This window comes from Solanum tuberosum, unplaced genomic scaffold (genome assembly GCF_000226075.1).
Source record: "Solanum tuberosum cultivar DM 1-3 516 R44 unplaced genomic scaffold, SolTub_3.0 scf00077, whole genome shotgun sequence".
In the NCBI taxonomy this organism is placed as follows: Eukaryota; Viridiplantae; Streptophyta; class Magnoliopsida; order Solanales; family Solanaceae; genus Solanum; species Solanum tuberosum.
This window is the reverse complement of record NW_006239003.1, coordinates 630,088-637,871: the sequence shown is the minus strand read 5'-3', so window position 1 is coordinate 637,871 and position 7,784 is coordinate 630,088.

Sequence of the window (7,784 nt, the reverse complement as noted above, 5' to 3'; positions counted from 1 at the left end):
CAGTCTCATACTGATTGGTAAATCTACCATTAAAATGTTCTAAAATGGTTAAGACTAAAGTATAAACAACGTCTTCTCTATTTTTCACTAGAGCCATGCCTAAGTTATTAACACCTTCGTTATCAGCAATAACATTTATCACAACTGCTTTTTGCTCAATACTCATCTAATTATCCCACCAACCTCTGAGTTGGCCAGTAAAACCTACAATAATCATTTTGCAAATATTTCTATCTGTGTTTTTAACATTTTTACAAATAGTTGCATACATAAGCATTCTATGAACAAGGTATTTATATATGTCACGAATGTATTATCAAATTAACAAGATCTTCTAACTTCAAAATATATTATTTTAAATTTTTTTGAGTTCTATTTAAAAAAAAATAACTCACAACAAATGTGAAAATATGTGAATATATATGAATCATTTAAAATTTATCATTTAACTAAATAAATTTATATTCAGTAATATGGAATAAACATTTTCATTTTGTCCCTACACTAAATTAAATCTAATAACTATAAAAAAAAATAATACCATTAATTAAAAGTTCTATATATTTATGTAAGTATAAAATTTATTAGAAATTCATCTATTGCACATTAATTCTTTAGTTGTAACGTTAACCATTCTCTTAGTTATTACTAATTATTGCAAATGTTATTCACACTCTTTTACACTCTTAAGTTATAATATTATGAATTCTCATAGTTATAACATTAATTATTTTTATCTTTCATCTTTCCTTATATTAACTTTTGACCAATAACTTTTCGTTTTATTATACCACCCCTATATATGTGATAACACAGTGTTATTATTTTTCCTTGGACAAATCATTGTTGGTTGGATAAATTGAAATTATTTACAAGTATATGAACAATATCTTTGTTGGGTGTAAGATAAACAGGTGAGTATATGATTTCACAGATAGAATATATTCTTTCGTTTTAATTTTTAGTTTTTTCGGTAAAAAAAAGGAAACCTTTCTCAGTTAACTATGGACAATCAGATAACTATCTTTGATTTATGTACACAGTCAATTGAAAAGTCAAATATGAGAGCCAACAAAAAAAACCCTTCATCTATTATGTTATAACTTATTAAATAAAAAATAATATACAAAAATAGTTATAAAAATTAAAATGTAGTTGTTCTCCAAATGTTCATTTGACATCTAAACAGATTAAGTGGAATACACGTGCAAATCACATCTCGTTAGATGACAAGAAAAATACACAACAAATATCGTCTATAAGGTAATATTAATGAGACACGACTAATTACATGATTGAACCTCATCAAATTGAAATAAATATATACATTATTGCATTTAACTAATATAATTTTTCATTGACCATATTCATAGGTTCGTGTGAATAAGAGATATATATGATGATCCACATTGAACATTCACAAACGAATCTGCAATATTATTTTGTGCAAAGCATATTATTCAAATCGTCGCTTAAATTTTCTGAATTGATAATCACGTGCAACACACGTGTCGAAAAACTAGTATAATATATATACATAAAAGAATAAAGAACAAATGTTTGTGAATGATAAATATGAATTATCGTATGATGACGTATTTAATGTATCATAATAAAGATAATTGACTATTATTTGAATCTACGAAGTAATAATCAATCAAAGTTTAATTAAATACATAAATATTTTTATATTTTTGTTAATTAATAAGGTACGAACATATGCCATGAAACAAATTTGACCAAATATTTCATTATAGATCATATTCTTGTGTATTTTCCTTTAGTTTGATTTGGTTATTGATAGGGACTTTTGTTTTCAATATTAGTATAATTCTTGAAAATGCAATGTATAATTGGTTATGTGAAAAATATATGTAGAAATTTCAACATTGAAAATTGTTTGATTGGGATAAATAAATTTAAAAGGATTTTGTCATTTTAAAGAAAAAAAGTTAAACCATGAACTTTCTAAATTGTTAAATTACTATAATACTCCCAATTTAAAAAACTTATATTCTATATTCTATATTTTATTTATTTGTTCTATATTGTAATAAAAGCTGATACCTTTTCACATTGATGGGTAGTGACTTTTCCGAAGGGTTGTGACTTTTTTTTTTTATAGAGTTATGACTTTTTTGATGACTTGTGACATTTTAAAAAAGTTGTGATTTTTCAGAAGGATTGTGACTTATCTGATGAGGCACGATAAACACCTTTTAATACTATCATTTGTTGTCTACAAATAGAGTGATTTTCTCACAATTTTAAACTACGAATTTTGTAAGTTTTCTATTATTCTTCTTAAAACAAGGAAGATTGTGAGAGTTGTTCAATTATGCAATTACAATAATTTTTTTGTGGCTAAATTAGATCGATCAACAAAAATTGATGCAACAAGGAGAATAGAATAATTCAACATCAAACGAGAAGACTATCTAGATAATTAATATGTACTCATTTTCATAGCCATAAATATACTTTTGCAACAACTTCTACTTGACAAGAAGTTCAATGATTTTCTGTTGAACAAACTACAACTTGGTGTTCAAGCTGTGAATAGTGTCAAACTGTTGGAGAAAAAAAGGATTTGATCAAAAACTTGTTTGACGAGTCCAAACTAGATTTAATAAGTACTCCTTTATTTTCAATTTATTTGTTATACTTTAATTTTATTCAGTCTAATATAGAATGTTCTTTTTTATTGGGGGTGAGGGCCGCATCTTTAAGACCACAAAGTTGAAAGTCATTTTTATATATTCTACATATCTTTGAATTAAAAGTCTTCTTTATTTTTTAAAATTTCCTATAAAATTAAAATTAGAAATATCTATATCTATATCTATACTACGTAAAAAAATGAACTACATAACTTAAAATGTTAAATTATTATAATACCTCAAACTTAAAACACCAAATATTATATTAAAAGTAAGGACTCCAACAATACAATAATAACCAAGTAATGCACTATGGGAGAGGGAGGAAAAAAATACATTTAAGAGCTGTAACTAAGAGATTTTAAGAGTAACTAACTTTCAATAGTAATCATAAGAAAATTTATATCCACTATTCATAAAAACTTTAATTTATCATTAAGTTTATAATTGTTTACTTAATAATATTCACATTATTTTTAAAAATAGTGTAGTACATTGTATGATATTCACGTGCAACACACGTGCGTCAAAACTAATATATATATTACTAAAAGTGGGAAGCTCCAAAGTTCAAAGTTGAATTACCATTTTTACCCCTACACTGTATAAAAATATTATAAATTTTATATATTAATTAATTATTAATTATTAATCCAATTCAAAAGTTAATTTTTTATTTATCAATTATGAGTTATGTCTCTTCAATGGCTCAATCCCATTTTCCAGCAACCATACAACTTCAGCTATTTAAACTGTTTATTATTTTCTGTTTTCAAGGCATTTAGTTAGTTTTTCGTATTTAATATTTTCTGTTTTCAAAGCATTTAGTTAGTTTTCTATATTAAATTAAATATTTTTAGTTTTCTAATCATTTAACTAATTGAATGGTATAACTAATGCATAGACTCTCCAGTTTTGGAATATGAATAGTTATTTTCATTTTCTATAAATATGTTGTAATTAATTATCATTTTTTACTTCTAATCCTTTTTATAGTTTTCTCTTGTATTTGCTTAGCCTTTGTGTTTGCTAATCACTAATTTTTTTATTTATTTTTCTTTGCTTCAGATCTTATCTAACACTTGTGAACTCTTCCCTTCTCTATCGCATCATCAGGTACATAATAGATATGATAGTCATATCATTGGAATTGTGCTTAGTCATGAAGAAGGTAAACATATATTAGTCCAATTCACTAGGAATCTTTTTAGTTTGTTAAGATGTGTCTCATTAGGAAATATAGAGAACTTGTATTATTTCAGATCCATAAATTAGTAGTAAATACTAGAATGAAATGGGTCCAAATAGAGTGAAATGAATAGTGAGAATGCATATGCTGACTCTAAGAAGCATGCAATTGAGGTATGGTTGTAATGGATTAAAAAGAATAATAGAAGTAGATGGATCGTTGTAGCCGATAAGTAACTGCTAACAAACTGATATACAAACATTATGAGTTTTTTCATCTATACTATATTGTTACATGCTATAGGGTTTTACCAAATGATACCAGAAGCTTTCACTAGAAAACAAAGTAAAACTTAATGTTGACCAAACAACATGATCTGAACTTACGTGTTTGGATTCAGTAATCTCAAATTGGGCTTTCGACTGTCATCACATATATACATAGCATATGCATAATCATAAACAAGGATTGTGCCATTGTCTTTAGAAAATTTCACCACTTTAGTCAGCTGCACCCCGGATGCTGCCAAATCAGTTGGATTATTCCAACCATTTGTATTAAGTTCTAACTTATTTGTAAATATGGATTGATTATGTTATATTTCGTAATACTATTATATTTAAACAATTTAGTTAATATTCTCATATAAAATTTACACATGAAGGATTCATAATCTTGAATCAAACAAAGAAAGTTGTACATGCAATTATCTATTACAAATAAATATAATTTTTTTTCAAGTGTACCCTGTGAAATTGACAACGATACATTATCCATCTTAAAGAAGATATATGTTAATCAATATTTCTACATTATGAAATACAATTTTATTCGAAAACAACATCTTGATATGTATGAGGATATAAGAAGGAGGAGACTATAGTTTCTTAAAAATAAGACACAAACTTTAAGATATGAAACATTTACAAACATAATCAATGTTACTTATGTTTACCTATAAACTATATGTTATTGAAATATTAAAAAAATAAGGAAAGTGCCACACTGAGTATAAGATATATGAGAACTACATAAGAAAAATGTTATACCAATTTAATTGACCGTTTATAGCTATAAACAATTACCTTTTCCTAAATTTAGTCGCTTATTACTTACATGTTTTAGCATCATCTATATCATTTAAAAAAAGAGTACCAATTAACATAGGATACACGTGCGTTCACGTGTTCAGAAACTAGTATATATATACACATACATACACTAGCTTTAGAGACACTTCCTATATAAGTATTTTCCAAATGTGATTTAGGTAAAACAAAAATTGAGGAGAAGTTGTATTGATTATTGGAGAATATTATTTGTAGATAGATGAAAACTTGCTTAATTCTCATCAACATTAATATTTAAGTTGTTTATTATGATCTTTTGAAATAATAAATATTTGTAAAACTTTTCTCATGTCTCGTTTTACGTAAATTGATTATCGTAAGTGATTTTCTCTTTAATTAAATTAAAGTTGTGTGGTTTTGGAGGAGTTTGAAATTGACTCATATCATGTGTACCCGATGGTAAGTGCTCGTGCGTGTACTGATCCAATATTTATCTATTTATATTTTGTATGAAATTCTGTTCAAATGGAAATTTGAAAGTTGTGAAAACGTATTAATTGGTTAGTAATAACATGTTATTAGTTTTTTTTTTACTTTTTAATTTTTTTTCGTATCAAATCAAAATTCAATAAAAGATTGAAACAGATGGAGTACTATTGATAGAAAAAGTAAACAAATTTCATTAAAATGAAAGAAATAACTCTGCATCTCAAAAATACATTAACAACTCCATTTTTAAAAACTAAAAGAGTAAACTTCAAATAAAAAATAATATATAATTTAAGGTCTCCAATTTATTTTTGACTTTAGGCCACTAATATGCTTGACTCACCCCTTTTAATATCCAAAACATGAAAATCCTTAGTAATTCCCTATTAAATAGAAATGATTGCATATTCTATAAGAACCTATCCGTGCATAGTTCTTTTTTATTTTTTTCTTAAAAATTCCGTGTCAATCAAAATCGACAAAGGGTTGAAACTGATGGAGTACTATTGATAGAAAAAGAAAAGAATTTCCATTAAAAAGAAAAAAATAACTTTGCGTCTCAAAAATAATTTCAAATATATTAACTAACTCTTCATTTTTTAAAACTAAAAGAGTACACTTTAAATAAAAAACAAAAAGTTTAAGGTCTACAATTTATTTTTGACTTTAGGCCATTGATATGCTTGAGCCACCTCTTTAATATTCAAAACATGAAACCCCTTAGTAATTCCCTTTTAAATGGAAACAATTTTATATTCTATAAGAACTTATCCGTCTATAGTTAGTTTTTACTTTTTTTGTTTCTTAAAAATTCCGTGTCAATCAAAATCCCACAAACGATTAAAACGAATCAAATACTATTAATGGAAAAAGAAAACATTTTCATTAAAAAATTAAAAAAATAACTTTGCATCTCAAAAATAATTTCAAATATATTAATAATTCGGAAATTTTAAAAACTAAAATTCCGCTCAATGCAAACAATTCGAACCGGTGTTAGCTAACTTGAGAAAATTAAATGAAAGGTGTCAATTAAGTTTGGGTTTTGTTTTTTGTGACACTTTGACCAAGAAATGGTCAAATCCACTTTAAAATGTAATTAAGTAAATCTGGGACCAAATTAACATTTTCAAAATTTTCTAATCTTTTATAAAATACAAAAAAAAACACTTCATTTTTCAACTTTTATAACTCTACCCAAACAATTTAAAAAAGGTAAAAGAAGATAGAATTTTCTCTTCTTCTTCTTCTCCGGTCTCTCTTCTCTTCTTCTTTTTCCTTAGAAAATCCGAAAATTCGACTATCAAAATAAATATTCTCCCCATTATCTTATCTTCCTCCTCATCTCCGGCCGTGACTCTCTCCTCTTTCTGAACTGAAGATCGTGTTCGACTTAAAATGGGTAAGTCATTTTTTTTTGAAAGATTTTTACAATTTTCGAACAATACTAAGTTTTTTCCTTGGGTTAAATGAACAATTAAATCGTTCTATAGATGTGAAAATTGAATAATGGTGTAATGGTACCTATTATTTATTGTTTTTGAAAGAAAATCAACAAACCCAACAAAGCCCTAATTTTGAGGAAATGTATATGTATTGTTAACATTCATCGAAAAGTCATTTTTTGTTGCTTTTGTTGTTCTTTTTGTGACCATTTTGTTCATATGATTTTAGAAATATAGTCTTGTTCTATTGTCCAACATATATTTCATTTGTTGAAAGATGTGTCGTATGTTGCAACATTTTAGTGATATGTTGAAACATTGAGTCAAACTGTGAATGAATTTATAAATAAGAGAGGGGTCAAGGTCATTTCATCAAAGAATGTTCGGGATCCATATACTCCACATGCCAAGAGGAGAAAAACATCCTTTATCAAGTCAATACAAAATCTGAAGAAGAAAATATTTGGAGAATTGCCAATGGCCGTAGGAGAGAAACTGCTAGAGCTCAAGCAAGTGAATCTTTATAAGCATGTGCCTATAGCTCAAAAGAACAAACTGTTGGAACTGATGAGAGTAAAGGATCTGCGTGTACAATACGACATGCATTATTTTAGTGGAAATGATTTCAGGACCATGACAAGTATGGATACTTGATGGGAAGACTAGGTAATTTTTCTCTACTAACCTTTTATTTATAATGTTTGTTTGTTTTATATTTTCAACCATTACTCTTCTTTACTCTTTAATATTATTTTTTATTCCAGTATATTGATGAAATTCTTAGCTTCATTCAGGAGAGACATTTGAGATACCCTGAGTACTATGATTCCATGGATAGAATCATGGATCTCAACTTCTATACCAACTTCAAACAAAGGTATGACAGTATCAGTGAGGAGGCAACAACAATTGGTGGCATAAGCTTTACACA